At 45.7% G+C, this 16,638-nt stretch overlaps 1 long non-coding RNA gene across 1 annotated transcript; it reads right to left on the minus strand.

The window, feature by feature from the left end:
* Positions 1-903: 903 nt before the first annotated feature.
* On the minus strand, positions 904-8,009 carry LOC310682698. Its single transcript, XR_014514109.1, has 3 exons — positions 7,836-8,009; positions 6,378-6,446; positions 904-1,296 (listed from the first exon to the last, which is right to left on the minus strand). It is a non-coding gene; the product is annotated as an uncharacterized lncRNA (long non-coding RNA).
* Between the last annotated feature and the right edge of the window lie 8,629 nt (positions 8,010-16,638).

The following is a 16,638-nucleotide window of genomic DNA, read 5'->3' on the forward strand; positions in this document are numbered from 1 at the left end:
ATATAAGCCTTTGTATATGTTATGTGTTTGCAGTACTGCATTATGAAATTCAGGAAAGGCTTGCTACGTTTCAGTTTGCATATTGTTTCATAATCCAATGCCAACACCCCCCTTTCAATCTAGATTTGTCATTTCGGGGGGAAATTCAATACCTTTTTAAAGCTGTTGCCAATTACCTGTTTGAGCTATATGAATGACCCGTTTGCAACATTCATCCCCCTTCTGGAAGAATCTACAGGAGGGGTGCAGTTTGGTGTGATTCTGTTGCCCTTTTTAAAATCCCTGCACCCCAACTGCTCCCATAAGTACCCCACTATGATGCCGAAAGTTTGTTTATGGCTCCCTGGTCACCATTCCCGTGTAAAGTAAAGGTAAAGGTACCCCTGCCTGTACGGGCCAGTCGTGTCCGACTCTGAGGTTGCGCACCCATCTCGCTTAAGAGCCCGGGGGCCAGCGCTGTCCGAAGACACTTCCGGGTCACATGGCCAGCGTGACAAGCTGCATCTGGCGAGCCAGTGCAGCACACGGAAACGCCGTTTACCTTGCCGCTAGTAAGCGGTCCCTATTTATCTACTTGCACTTTGATGTGCTTTCGAACTGCTAGGTTGGCAGGCGCTGGGACCGAGCAACGGGAGCTCACCCCGCCGTGGGGATTCGAACCGCCGACCTGACGATCGGCAAGTCCTAGGCACTGAGGTTTTACCCACAGCGCCACCCGCGTCCCTGCCATTCCCATGAGATGTTTTTAAATCATGGTATTTATTTCTAAGATTGCCTGTTTTGATACAAATCATCATATGCAAAGTTTAGGCGAATCTGCATCCTCTTTTGCCCCATTTTTGGCAATGCACAAGGGCGAACCCTATCACCATTTTAGGATTAGCATGGCAAGCCAGTCTTGTCAGGGAACCTGACTCAAGCAGAAAGTCAGTAAAGCAAATCGTGCCCACATTTCCTTGGTAGGAATTATCATTTTCTCCGAATTGAAACCCCTTTCCTTTACCCACTCACCCGCAAAAAAAAAATCCATTTCAGCAGCAATGACACTCTCTCTCTCTCTCCCTCCCTCTCCCCCAACCCCATGGGCTTTCTTTAGTCCCTACAACGAAAGCTGTAACTAGCATGTGGCAGTTTGGTGAAGCTCCAGGATGTTGTTTCAGCCGACCGACTGCACCGCCATTTCCTGTTTAGATGCACTAATTCTATTTGCACAGTTGCGAGGAAGCTGTTTCAGTGTGGCTGTCAACTATGCGAGGAAGATCTGAAGAGAGGCAGCTCAGCTTCCACATCTGAATTCTATACAATGGAAAAACAGCAGTTAAAACCTCTTCTCTTTGGCAAGCCACAGGGGTATCCATGGCATAGGGGTGCTCCACGTCGAACACCGCAACCCCAGCAGTGTATGTTTGAGTTTGCAAACTTTCTTTGGAACCTAAACATCCAACTGGGCTTCTGTGGCTTCTGATTGGCTGCAGGAGCTTCTTGGCCGCACCTTGGTTTCCAAACGTTTTGGAAGTCGAACGGACTTCCGGAACGGATTCCATTCGACTTCCGAGGTACGACTGTAACTCCTTGGACAAACCATTATCCTACACCTTTAGATGATGCCCCACTGATCTTCTGAGGACATTTAAGGGGACGAATCTAGTGTAAAGAGTTTTTGTGGGTTTTAGTATTCTCTGGCCACTTCATGTTAGTGGCACAGAAAGGATAGGTTACCACCACCGACAGCTAAGTAAAATTTGGAAGGTAGGCGAGAAGCATCATCTTACACGTTTCGTCCAATCAAGATAGGGTAGGCTTTTTAAAGAGGCAAATGGCTTCTTTAATTTAATTTGTGAAAAACAATTGCAATGTAAATATTGAGGAGTGCAATTCCCCCCATGTGATTTATCAAAATAGTTAACACTTGTTAACATTGATAATGATAGACTTGTATATCTTTTTCTAAAAAAAAGATCATATACTATTACTTGGAGCTGCTAGGCATGCTAACATCACTCGTCAACCCTGCCTACCTGCCAAACCCCCACTTCACCCCCTTGCCAACCCCCTTCCATTTACACCCCATCCCCTTCAAACTCCCTGTCCCCTCACAGTTCCTTCAACCTCCCCATCTGCACCTCCCCACACCTTTTCCAAGTTCCATCTCATGCCCCAAACTCCCCTCTCCCTCCCTTACAGTTTGTCCCAATCCCAGGATCCCAATTGCTGCCTCCACCCTCAGGGGAGAGAGAAGGGGGATATTGGGATAGGGGCAAACTGTGAGGGGATGGAAGAGCTCAGGGCAAACTGTGAGAGGGGAGTTGGGCCCAGCTGTGGGTGATGGGGAATGAAGAGGAAGACCATTTTCTTCCTCCTTGGTCTCTGATGTCAGTGTCAAGTGCAAGTGTACAGTGGCAGCACTGTAAGACAGTTGCTTGTCTGTCCTGACTGTTCCTCTGTGGCTCATCTAGGTCACCTGCCATCCAAGTGTCTCTCTCTCCTGCCTGCCTGCATATCCCTACCTGCTGTTCTATCTTCATGCTGCAGTTGGCTTGGCCACCTATTGGCAGCCAGGAGAACTGCAGCATGATGACTTACAAAAAATATTATATAGTAAGATATGTATGTGTATCCATGTATTTGTGTATATGTCTAAATTTAAATTATTGAATTATTTCAAGAAAGAAAAACCCTAACTGACTGACTTCCCTCTCCAGAGTCTGCAGAACTGTGAAGGACTAAAGTTTAGTTAATAACTATTGGTGTTTTTTAGTAAGTCAGTCAAGGATTTCATGCTATTAACAATAGTAATTCTTTTTTAAAAAAATATATTCATGCTAAGTGCACCATCGTTTAATTTCACTGTGTTCTTCAGGTGTTAAATATAAGCAATTTTTCTGGAAGGCTTACAGGACACACCAATCAGGAAGCAAGTCAAAAACTTTATTGTCTCTTTCCAAGAAAAACGGAACAGGAAACAACTGACCTAAAACTAGGTCCACTGCCACCTGGTGACGAAACTGTATAATGACACTATCCACCCAACTGGCTGCCTTTCTCCAGGTCTTTGGGCATCTTTGCTGACTAGTCTGAGGGCTTGTGTTGGAATCCCTGCTGTGCAGTGGTGGAGATGGAGATTTGTACTTGTATACACAGACTATCCCAGTATATAGCCCACCAGGTGAAGTAAGGGTTTGGCTCAGACCCCAAACCACCGTTTTAAACTTGGCTTTGGTTGATGGATGGCAGAGTTCTAGTAAACTCATCATAATACATCCCACAAGACTGGAGTTTGCCCATGCTTGCTTTATAAATTACATCTTGGATCAGTCATCCTCAGAAGGCAAACTTCAGCAGTGTGTGGTAATAGTGAGAGGGGATGTTCAGGCAGCGGCCGCTGGTCTGAGCATTGAGATGTTACAAGCATCTCCAAATTTTTGAGACTGTTAGAGGATAAAAGGTAAAGGTAAAGGGGACCCCTGACCATTAGGTCCAGTCGTGGCTGACTCTGGGGTTGTGGCGCTCATCTCGCTTTATTGGCTGAAGGAGCCGGCGTACAGCTTCCAGGTCATGTGGCCAGCATGACTAAGCCGCTTCTGGCGAACCAGAGCAGCGCACGGAAACGCTGTTTACCTTCCCGCCAGAGCGGTACCTATTTATCTACTTGCACTTTGAAGTGCTTTCGAACTGCTAGGTTGGCAGGAGCAGGGACTGAGCAACGGGAGCTCACCCCGTCGCGGGGATTCGAACCGCCAACCTTCTGATCGGCAAGTCCTAGGCTCTGTGGTTTAACCCGCAGCGCAAAAGCTTGGGTTGCCAACTTCTTTTTGGCTCTGCTCCTGTGCTTTTAGCAACTGCACAGTCACAGAAGTTTGGCCGATCCACGCCTTGCTCCTTACTTTATCTCCATGCCAAGAGAAGCTTCTAACTTGCTAACCTATCTGCATGTCAGGCTGCAGTTAAAAGGCAAGGGAGCTGGGCCAGTGAGAACCATTGGCAACCCAAAGGAGGACTCGAATGCTGGGTGCCAAGCAAGCCTTGCAATCTGCTGTGTTAGGTGCTAGCTGGGCCTCAGTCCCATCCTGCTTATTAATCTGCATGTGCTTCCTTTGTGTTTAGCCTGTCTCTGCAGCTAAAAATAACACAACCAGCGGTCATAAACAGCAGCTGGTTATGAATGAAAGAGAATTATAGAGGAGATGGAAATTAGTAGAGGGTGGGGAGGAGGTTCCAACGAGAGTGGGAGAGATGCTAGCAGAGAGAAACTAGTGGCAATGTTGCAACACACTCTTCCCTATTTCTTTATTTCTTTATTTTCACATTCAGTTCTTTCAAGACAAATCACGAAGTATTATTGAACCTGAAGACCTTCACTTTTAAGGTTGCCAGCTTTTATATGGCAGGGCTCTACAACTGCAAGGCAGGTAGAAATTCAACATGTAAAGCCCGGAGAGGTAGTGGAGTAGAAAACTTTAAACTAGGCATTTTTTCTACTAATATTATTACATTCCTTTATGCCTGTCATTAGCTGTAATCAACAGAGAGGACCTACCAGAAAAAAGGGACAAGAGTAACTTCAACAGGATGAAAAAAACTGATGGAGGGGGTGTTAAAAATGAAAAACAGATTTTTGATTTTACATTAGGTTTTAAAAAGAAATCGTATTTATCATATCTCACTCTAACAAATTATTTGGAAGGTCGAAAAGGGAACTGGTTAAAAAAACAATAAGGCTGCAAAGTTTAACTGATGAATCAGATTAATCAACTTAAAACCTTTTGATCAATCAACTTCAAGCATTTGATGGATTACAAAGGTGCTTCTGATAAACCAGGCAGCAGATGTCTAAAAGAAAAATGTTCCTTAAAAAAAAAAAGCGCACTTGCAAAAACGGAGTTGGCAGGCATTAAGAAGAACATTTCATCTAAAATAATGTTTGCTGTGAAGCACCTAACATCAAAAACCAAAGTACATTTTTCCTTCAGAATTAACATTCATTTGCAAAATTATTCATGATGAATTGATTAAAACTCATACAACTAATCAGCAAAGATTTCTTTAACCAGGTGATGGTCCTTGATTTAAAATGCCATTTATTTAAACAACCATATGAAAGTAAACACTCCTAATCCTTTAAAAACTAAATCCATCATTCTCTGCCAAATACAGTAAGTTATTTTGGGTTTTTTTTTAAAAAAGAAGTGGTTCCTTTGTCTTGCTGATGGTCACATTCCCTTGCAGGTCATCCCATTGAGGGGAGCATGCCAGCAATAGTCAGCAGCAAAAGTGGATGAGGCTAAAATCAAAACCGGGTGGAGATTAAGGTATTGCAGCATGGCAGAACTTTCCCCTGCTGAGTGCACCATGTGGTAGTTGTGTCTGCTGCCCCTGTGGTTTTCTCTCGTACAAACATTACATGGCACGGAAAACAAAGTGATCCTCAGAGGGGTGGTCAGAACATCAGGAGTGGGACAGCATCAAATTAACAGAGCAGCGCATGGAAATGCTGTTTACCTTCCCGCCGGAGCGGTACCTATTTATCTACTTGCACTTGACGTGCTTTTGAACTGCTAGGTGGGCAGAAGCTGGGAAGCTCACAACAGGAGCTCACCCCATCGCGGGGATTCGAACTGCCAGCCTTCCGACTGGCAAGCCCTAGGCTCTGTGGTTTAGACCACAGCCCCACCTGCGTCCCTTAGGTTCAACTGTATGTCTGTATAAATCTGGGGTCCCCAATGTGATGTCCGTAATGCCCTACTCACCCGCAAAGGTCCTTCGCCCATCCAAATTCTTATTTTTATTTTTTTTAATAATTGAGAGAGTTCAGGGTTTTGTTTTGTTTTTTCTACCTGCTCTTTTTTGTGGGGTTGCCTGCTTTTTTCCCTGTGTTTTATTAGTGGGGATATAGATGTTCTGCTTGTTGTTTCTCTGTGGTAGAATTCTGAGCATTGCTGGGGGGGGGGGGAGATTCTGTGAAATGGTTGTTTGGTGGTGTCCCTGACTATTTCTTGGTTGCTTAGATTTCCTAATGTGTCCCAGGGCAAAAAAAGGTTGGGAACCCCTAATAAAGGTCATTTAATTGGAATCTGGAATGAAAAGTTTGCAGTGTGTTTTCACTTCCCAAAAGGCCTGAAAGGAGCCAGCCATGCCCTCCTCTAGCGAGCCATTCCGCTCACATATACACACCATGCTTTGTTTTGTTTTTCCCAGACACTCCCGGCAATTGCGCAAACTCGGTCTACATAAAGTAGCGTTCTTGTGTGACCAGTGACGAGAGTAAGGCAAAAGAGCAGAGAGGCGCCTCATCTGGTTGCTGGTAAGCAGATGGAGAGTGGTGATGAGGGGGGCCACTCAGAGAAGGCCCTGCAAAATCTGAAGCGGGGACTACTTACCTCCCCTTCCAAGAAAAAAGATATGTGTGTGGAATTAGGCGGGTGAAAGAGGCCAGCTATGAGAATTTCCTGCCCTAAAAAGAAAAGCAACAATGAGTGACGTTGGGAGCAACCTTTTCTTCTGAAGGCTATGCGATATCATCTTGGGAATGGTGCTGCGAGTCTAGTTCTGCTTTCTCCATGCAACGGAAAATGTGAGAGAGAATGTCTGCAAAGCAGAAGTGCGACGGGGCTTTCTGTTCATTCCTAGAATTCAGTTTTAGCACGAACAGAGGAAGAGGTGGCTGTTGCCACAGAGACACAGACACCAAGCAGTTGACGGTCCCCAGGTAAATTGCAGTGGAGGGAGGCCCTAAGCCAGACCTTCCTTCCCCGTTGTGGGACCCGAGCAAACACCACAATCAGAGTATGGCGCCGAAGCTGTGTGTGAGTCCACCAAGTCTTTCATATGACTGAATATGGAAAGATCTGAAGCAGGTCTGACCCTACCGTTAGGCAGAGGGAGACAGCTGCCTCAGGCGGCAGATGGGGCAGGTGATGGCGAACAGAGCTGTGTGTGCCACACCATCTGCTTTGTGCCTCCCTAAGCTAGCCTTCAGGTGCGATTGAGGATCCACCCGTCCAGTTGGCTTTTGCGGAAAGAGCAGGAGCAGCCGGAAGGAAGGGCAACGTCACGCATCTGGTCTCCTGTCTGTGACACCACTGCTGCTTCCCAGCTTGGAATCAGGGTCAAAGCAGTGGAGAAGTAGCCATTCTATGGGCATACTAGCAGAAGCCCAGATTGACTCTGCTGGTGACCCACACTATGCCTACGGACCTCCTGCCTTGACTTTCCCTCCCAGTAAGCAGCAACAACGCCACAGCCAGGCGGTCAGGTGCATATTGCTGTCCCTCCCATCCAGATAATCCTGGAATGAAGAAGAAGAAGAAGAGGAAGAAGAGTTTGGATTTGATATCCTGCTTTATCACTACCCGAAGGAGTCTCAAAGCGGCTAACATTCTCCTTTCCCTTCCTCCCCCCCAACAAACACTCTGTGAGGTGAGTGGGGCTGAGAGACTTCAGAGAAGTGTGACTAGCCATAGTCACCCAGCAGCTGCATGTGGAGGAGCGGGGAAGCGAACCCAGTTCACCAGATTATGAGTCTACCGCTCTTAACCACTACACCACGCTGGCACATTGGAGGGAGAAGCCAGCTCGTCCTTCACTTTCTGATTGTTGTGTTGGGTTTCAGGGTGGAAACAGTCCCTAATTGGGCCTCCATGATAAGAAAAACATAATCAGTTACGTATCTTTTGCAGACCAAAAGCAGCAACAGCAAACACGTTTTTGCCAGAATTCGCCAACAATTCTCCCAAGTCACATGACAGGCCCTCTGGCTTCTTGGAGCTAACATTTCGGAAGAAGGTTGAGATGCTGTGCCCCTAATTCCCCTCGTAATGCTTTGGCCAAGTCAAAACTCTCACTCTGTTTAAACTATTGGAGCAAGATGTGAAAAAGCTCTGTGTGCTTACTGCATTCTTACTATGCTAAGAATAGCAGGAACATAGGCTGGGCTGAGAATAGAAGCTTGAACGGCTATGGTAGTGCTCTGAAGCATGAACACTACACTGTACTGCACATGTGGCCTTGAAACCTCTCACACTGGTTGGCTGAGCCACAGAATGTTCATGAACATTCCAAGTTGTCAGCGAACACACATGTCAGAATGTCTGCAGGCTGGATTCTCTGATATAAGGAAAGTTGTTCTGTTTGGCTGGAATTAAAACTTCATACAGGCCCAAACTTTCGAATTTAGAGTGAACCTGCAATGTGACAACACTTTGTTGTTGTTGTTGTTTAGTTGTTTAGTCGTGTCCGACTCTTTGTGACCCCATGGACCAGAGCACACCAGGCACTCCTGTCTTCCACTGCCTCCCGCAGTTTGGTCAAACGCATGCTGGTAGCTTCGAGAACACTATCCAACCATCTCGTCCTCTGTCGTCCCCTTCTCCTTGTGCCCTCAATCTTTCCCAACATCAGGGTCTTTTCCAGGGAGTCTTCTCTTCTCATGAGGTGGCCAAAGTATTGGAGCCTCAGCTTCAGGATCTGTCCTTCCAGTGAGCACTCAGGGCTGATTTACTTCAGAATGGAGAGGTTTGATTTTCTTGCAGTCCATGGGACTCTCAAGAGTCTCCTCCAGCACCATAATTCAAAAACATCAGTCCTTTGGCGATCCGCCTTCTTTATGGTCCAGCTCTCACTTCCATACATCACTACTGGGAAAACCATAGCTTTAACTATACTGAACATTATAGAGTTAACTATAACCTCGTGGTATAATGGGCTGAGCTCCAACTCTACCCTTGAACTTTCCCTTCTCATTTTCTTTCAGTTTCTGTTCAGTGTACTTTCCAGCAATAAACCAGTGTACTTATTGCCCTGCAATAAAAATAAGTTTGTTGTATATGAGTAACGTGGCCCTAGACAACAGCATGTACACATTGGTACCTTGCTTTTGGCCTGCACATTTATTTATACTATAAGCCATGGGCAAGGAACCTGTAGCCCACCAGACGCTGAGGGACTCCCAACTCCCATCATCTCTGACCATTGGCCATTATGGCTGAGACTGTTGGGAGTTGGAGTCTGTCAATATCTAGAGCACCACAGTTCCCCAGCCCTACGAACAGCAGATGGAGCCTGTCAATCTGGGAAGTAGCCCATCCAGGAGAAGGAAAACTCTGATCCTAAACCTCTGCTGCCTTGTGTGACATCTTCGGGAAAAGAAAAGGCTAAGGAGGACAGCCTACACAAATCCAGAGTGGAGTCCTGAAGATGGTTGGATGGCACCTTGCATGCCTGCTTCTGGCAAATCTTGCAGTCCAGCTGGTGTCAAACATATTGCTCTGCTTTCCTTTGGGCCACATCAGCGAGGCTGAGAGGGGGTCTTGTTATCTGGGCAGCCCAGGACCTCCTTACACACTGCCCTGGCTTGTGCCCCAGGGAGGTCACTGCAGTGCTGCTAACACAGCAGTTTGACTTCACCCCCGGAGGCACACTCCATTGTCTCTCAAGACAGACAGATGCCAACAACTAATAACAAACTCATTCTGAGTTCAATTTTGAGTGCCAATCCTTACATAAACAAAGTGCCGTGTAGCATTTCAGAATTCAGCGTGTGGGTATTTATACATACAGTCATACCTCGGGATAAATACGCTTCAGGTTGAGCATGTTCAGGTTGCGCTCCGCGGCAACCCGGAAGTAACGCGCTGCGTTACTTCCGGGTTTTGCCACTCGCGCATGCACAGACGGTCAAATTGACATCATGCTCATGTGTGGAAGCGACGAAACGCAACTCACACACGTGCAGATGCGCTGTCACGTCTTACATTATGTTCAGGATGTGAACGGGGCTCTGGAACAGATCCCATTCGCATCCCGAGGTACCACTGTATATAAAGTTGTTAGACCTCATAGTAGCAATGAAAAAAACTTACTAACACAATTTCTCTTATGACTTGCCCAGATATGTTTTTATTTGGAGGAGTGGGTGGGAAGTATATTCCTTTTTAGAGTTCGATGATTTCTATGGCGGGCTGATTGCCCCCTCCTTTTCTGAGGGGAAGAAGAAGAAGAAGAAGAAGAAGAAGAAGAAGAAGAAGAAGAAGAAGAAGAAGAAAAGGAGGAGGAGGAGTTTGGACTTGATATCCCACTTTATTATTACCTAAGGAGTCTCAAAGCGGCTAACAATCTCCTTTCCCCTCCTCCCTCACAACAAACACTCTGTGAGGTGAGTGGGGCTGAGAGACTTCAGAGCAGTGTGACTAGCTCAAGGTCACCCAGCAGCTGCCTGTGGAGGAGCGGGAAAGCAAACTCGGTTCACCAGATTACGAGTCCACCGCTCCTAACCACTACACCATGCTGACTCTTGCAGATAGTACAAATGTATTGTGAAAAACACGTACAGTTGCTGGGCAGTGCTCTCATACTGTTCTTTACGGAGGTATAGATTTTTTCGCCACAGAAGCAGCATACAAAATGCATGTGCCGCTATCACCCTTGGCTTCTCCCAGCAGCCCCTTCTCCCATTCTGTGCCTCCTGCTTAGATAGCAGCTCGCAAAAGTGAAACACCAGCTCCTCCCATTGGGAAGCCTTCCTTGGTTTAGCTCATAAATTACCCTGTACCGAAACATTTGAGTCATGACAGGCAGCACTTCAACACAAAAGGTGCAATTTTGTTATATTTACTGCATTTTAAATGAACCAAGCTTTTTTTCTTCTTTTGTGTGCTTTTCCAAGCAGCTTTGAACATCTCTGTTCAGAGAGGGGAATGTGGGTAATAAATTTTGTTGAAAATAAAACAAGTCAAACCTGCAAAAGAAAGCGTTGCTCAGGGTTCCAATCAGCCATGACCTTTTCTGGGATATTCTGTTGTCCTGCTCAAGGTTCCATCCAGCTTTACCCTTTTCCAGGATATTCCATTCCATTCCCCCACCCTCAACAGTCATTCAGCATGCTCAGTCCTCACTGGGCTGGTGACCAAGGCAAAACAGAGTGGCAATATTACTTTCCTTGATCTGGACACTATACTAATAATGTAAGGAAAATCAGATCCTGTCATGTGTCGCAATAAATCTATGTTATGTTTTGTTTTAAAATTTTCATTTTATGGTTTAATATTGTTTTTACTTTGGGTTACATATTGGGAGAGGCACCATAATAATAACCATCATGAACCTTCTGCTCATTTCTTTCACACAGAGAATCTTCCAGAACCCTCATGAATTAATTAGAATAGGAAATATCTCTACACATCAGATCAAGACTTTCTATACTAAGAAATGCAAACTGACAACCTCTTATTCGCCTTTTCTCTAAACTCAGATGTCCCCAGCACTGAAATATTTCTTCACAGGTGACTTGCCCCATCCCCTTGATCATTTTGGTTGTTGTTTGCCCCGGCCGACTCAAGACCTTTTGTAGCCTGAGGCAAAAGACAAAATGAACCTCTCTCCCCTTGTGTGTACAAAAGCCAACCAGCCTTGCAGCTGAATCTCACTTTGACACTGACAACGGGCAACGTCTTCCACTACCCTTGAGGGCTAACTTGGGGAGTGCTAAGTTAGGCAGCTAACTTAGCACTCCCCAAGTGTGACTGAGTCACAAGTCCCCTTGTGACTGAGGCGGGGTAATGTGTTGATTTTGGTTTCACTCAGTGAGCAGATCAGTGTACTTCCTTCCCAGGGATATCCAATGGCCAGCCTGGGTGGACCACATAGTCCCAGTGCATGAAGAAGACTGCCAGCTGCAGTTCAGTGGTTCACCACACAGGGCAGCCACACACCGCTTGTGTATGCTTTGCACAGGAAGCTGCTGACTCAGACCATTGATCCACCTAGCTCAGCACTGTCAACACTGACAGGCAGCTGCTCTCTGGATTTTCAGAGAGGAGATATTCCCAGCCCTACCTGGAGATGCCAGGGATTGAACCCGGGGCCTTCTGCATGCAAAGCAGATTCTCTGATACAGAGTCACAACCCCAAGTGCAAGGGTATCTCATCCTCAAAGGTTTGGTAAAGGTAAAGGTACCCCCTGACCATTAGGTCCAGTCGCGGACAACTCCGGGGTTGCGGCGCTCATCTCGCTCTATAGGCCGAGGGAGCCACCATTTGTCCTCAGACAGCTTCCGTGTCATGTGGCCAGCATGACTAAACCGCTTCTGGCGAACCAGAGCAGCGCACGGAAACGCCGTTTACCTTCCCGCCAGAGCAGTACCTATTCATCTACTTGCACTTTGACATGCTTTCAAACTGCTAGGTTGGCAGGAGCTGGGACTGAACAATGGGAGCTCACCCCATCACGGGGATTCGAACCGCTGACCTTCCGATCGGCAAGCCCTAGGCTCTGTGGTTTGGAGAGGTACACAAATTCTTACTTTGAATGCTGTTGACTTTGGAAGGACACGTGTAACATTCAGAAGTCCCATTAGGGTCACTGATGCATTTTGAGTCACTTGTGATCTAAGGATGGCCTCATATATCATTTTTGGTGGGCCTCTGTTTTCCTCCCATCGCTACTGACCTCTTAGGACTAAAAACTGAAAGTGGAGGTAGTGAGACAGGAGCCTTTGAGCGCTGAAACACATCCCCACCACACATTAAAGTCCTCCACCCACCAGCGTCCCAATGGGGATTTCTCCCGAACAGCAGCTGAGGAAAAGGAGTGCTGATGTAATAATCACGTCAGCTAATGGTGGTTGTGGGGAGTGGGAGGGGGGTTGGTTCAAACTCTGCAGTCGCTAGGGCTAGGCTAACTTTGCATTACATTTTCTTGAAAACGGTATCAGTTCTTGTTTACCTCCGGAGAATGCAACTGAATGCAATTATGAAGCCGATACTGAAATCAGAGAGTCGGGAGAAATCCCCATTGGAGGAACAGCAAATTGTAATAAGCATTCCAATTAGACAAGGAAATATGCCCTAGCAAATCCAAAGCTGCCTCTTTCCTCTTGTCAGCTCTCGAATTTCCTCATCGCACCGAAGGATCAGTCCAAAGCCCATGAGTCATCCATCGTGACATCCTGAAAGCAAGCGAGCTTCTTCCATTCGAAAATTCTGAGGAAAAGTTCTCTTTTTGAAGAAAAGGAGGGTGCGGATTTCCCAGCTGACAGACACGAAAAAACAAACCATTCCGTCAAAACAGCATGGGTGTGTGTGAGAAAAAACAATTGATGGTTGACTGCAAGAGAATTTCACGATGAACTGGCTGCAAAATTTCTTCCCTGTGCTTGGAAATCCACTAATTCAATCTACCACACGACAGTGCCACAAAAATACTTTTGTGGAAAGTTTCAGGGGTTTAAGGAGGAGTGCTATATATTTACTTCTGGGGTGGGGGTGGGGAGTGTCTTGTTTAAGAAAATTAAAGAAAACGACACCTATATTTTAAAGCCAATGCTAGTGTGGTTCAAAATAAATGACTAGAGGCAGATTTCTTTTCAGCCAAAATACTGGATTTGTTTAAAATAGGGCTGCATCATCTTTGAAGAAGCATGATTGTTGGTTTGCTCTCACACACAAGTCAACAGTTAATTCTAGTTGAAATGCTTCAGAGAATTCATCCAGAATGAGCATTCATTCTGATTTTGAGGTTAGATGACGTATCAAAGCATGTGTTGTCCCACAGCTTCCAGTGCAATTTCTTGCCACTTTCCTTACTGCAAAAAAATCAATCTTTTGGGGGTGAAGCAGGTTTATTCCACAAGACGTCCCAATAGGCTATAATGGCACAACCTGGATTTGCCTGTCTGTGGTTGAATCCTACCTGAAGATAGTCTGGAAACGCCGAACACCTCTTCTGAGATCATTTCTGTTGCGAAACACAGATGCGTCATCTAAAAACAAAGAATGGTTTTTGGATTTTTTCAGAATTCTTTCTGCTCACACACAAGTTTATGCTAACATCATTGATTCGTTAACAAAAGCACACATGGTTAACTGATTTACGTCACATTGACACCATACATGAGGGAATGTGCCTATTGGGCTGAAAAATTCCCTCTATTCCTGCGCTACAACTATGTAGCCATCAGTGTTTCCCCCAGGAACTGAAATTAGTGGGGAGGGTTGTTCAAATTGGGAGGGGGGAAACAAAAACTATTTCAAAATCCTGGAGATTTCCTTAGGAGTACTTCAGGCCATTGCTATTTGCAGGTCTGAAACAATCACATACAGGTAAATTCAGGGTGTGCAATTATACTGTATTGGGAGCTCTTGCACAAGAAGCCCACTTCTGCAAAAAAAAAAAACACCAGCTTTTTGCAATAAGTGGCATGAAAGTGCACTGGCAAGTATGGGATAACACTTGCATGATGCAACATCATCCAACCTCCCTGCAGACAAACCAGAACGAATGCTAGTTCAATAGCCAATATCATCTGATCTCCCCGCAAGAAATCAGGATGAATGCTCAGTAAACAGGTCACCTGGGAGCACCCTAGGATTTAAGTTCCCATTAAAGTTAGCTACTTGTACACCCTTCTTATGTTTACTTGCATGCAGGGGCAGATCTACTATGAAACTAAGGAAGCTTAAGCTGCAGGGCTCCTAATCCCAGAGGAGCCCTAGAAGTCATGTGTGTATTCCCTAATTCTCATCCTTCACTCATAACTTGAAAACTATAAGGCATAGGATTTTTTTATTCAGACGAGTGACTTTGACATGTGAGATAACTCAGTACAGTGGTACCTTGGGTTACATACGCTTCAGGTTACATACGCTTCAGGTTACACACCCCGCTAACCTAGAAATAGTGCTTCAGATTAAGAACTTTGCTTCAGGATAAGAACAGAAATGGGGGTCCGGCGGCACGGTGGCAGCAGGAGGCCCCATTAGCTAAAGTGGTGCTTCAGGTTAAGAACAGTTTCAGGTTAACTACGGACCTCCAGAACGAATTAAGTACTTAACCCGAGGTACCACTGTACAGCAAATTTAATCAAAATCTGAGATGTGGTAGTTGATTTTTTTAAAAAAAATGTGGTGACTTGTTGTGGAACAACCCTATTGAATACCTCATTGCTGGTTGTGAAGGGGCCTCCATCACAGGTCAAGCTTCGGGGGCCCCAAAAGCTAGGTCTGCCACTGCTTGCACAACTCTGTCAGGGAACTTCTCGAATCTGATGTGGTTGTTTTATTTGTTTGTTTAAAATATTTGAACTCGTCAGTCACCCCAACAAACCCAGCAGGTACCCCATTGAAGAGGGTTGAGAGGGAGGAAGCTACCATAGCTGGTTTGCCACTCCTCTGGTGATGTGCTTGCAGATAGCTGTCACCACCGGAAATGGCACCAATGGCATTTTCCTTGTGGGTGTCCAGCACGTCGACATGCGAGCATTGCTGGTTAGTCACACAAGCATTCCAGTCACCGGAGAAAGCCAACACCTGGAAGCATCCCTTAGAAGATTTCTTTCGACAGCAGCCACCAAATCCCTTGCCATGCTTACGTAATCCTGGTTGAGAAAAGAAGAAATGTGACGGGTGTGGAGCACGGTGTATTATGCAATGGATACAACCCTCCCTTGCTTTCAGAAAAATATCTGCTGCACGTGGAACTTGTTGGTTAGGTTCTGATGACAAATCAAGGTGGCCAGACTGATACAACTGCCTAGTACAGTGGTACCTCAGGTTACATACGCTTCAGATTACATACGCTTCAGGTTAAAGACTCTGCTAACCCAGAAATATTACCTTGGGTTAAGAACTTTGCTTCAGGATGAGAACAGAAATCGTGTTCCGGTGGCACGGCAGCAGCAGGAGGCCCCATTAGCTAAAGTGGTGCTTCAGGTTAAGAACAGTTTCAGGTTAAGAACGGACCTCCGGAACAAATTAAGTACTTAACCCAAGGTACCACTGTATAATGGAAAGTCCCAAAATAGTCTTTCTTCCTACCAGGTACAAAGTACTGGTGGCAACTTCAGGGTCCCTGTCCTTCCTTCTTAGGGTTAGAGCTAGATTATAATGGTGCAACTGGAGCAACTGCACTAGGTAGGAACCCTACTAGCAGGGGCCTAGACTAGTGAGTTTTAATTTTATAGGGAGAGTGGAGGAAGGAGATAGGGGTCTCTAGCCATCCTGTGCAGAAAGTTATGAAGCAAAATGTGGAGGCAACCTTCTAAGTGTAACACAGGCCATCCTTGCTGCTCATGTCTTTCAGTGGTTTTAGCTAATGAGTGAAGTCAGAGCTGTGATTGATGAGTAAGGTGCTTGGGCTCCAGACATTAGGAATCCCTGGGATCATAAACAGCTTCTGTTTTCTCCTTCCCCTTGAATGCCTTCCTGCTTCTCACTGATTTTCTAGCCCTTGGAATTTCTATAGTTTCCTCTTCCTATCTTTCTAGCATCTTTCCTGTAGTGGGCTTATCAGAGATCGGGTACTCCCTACAAGCTATTTTCTGCCACTACACAACAAGGACAAAGAGATGTTAGAGATTCCACCCACTCCACCCAAAATGGCAAGTGAAAAACTTGTAGAGGCAGCTTAGGCACGTCTCCCTTGTTGCAGGAGCTGAAGTTCAGGCAGTCATTAAGATTTCACTGTATAACTGACAGTATACACGTCTACTCAGACAAAAGGGTTTGCAATGAAGGGGGCTTGCTCCCAGATAAGTGGGTACAGGAATGCAAAGTCAAATAATAAATTTAACACAATTAAATCATGTTAGCTATCAGAGTAGTTTGTTTTTGTTTAACAAGGTTGGGAAAAAAGAAAAAAAGTGTGTG

Source organism: Podarcis tiliguerta (assembly GCF_965153285.1).
Source record: "Podarcis tiliguerta genome assembly, chromosome: 8".
In the NCBI taxonomy this organism is placed as follows: Eukaryota; Metazoa; Chordata; class Lepidosauria; order Squamata; family Lacertidae; genus Podarcis; species Podarcis tiliguerta.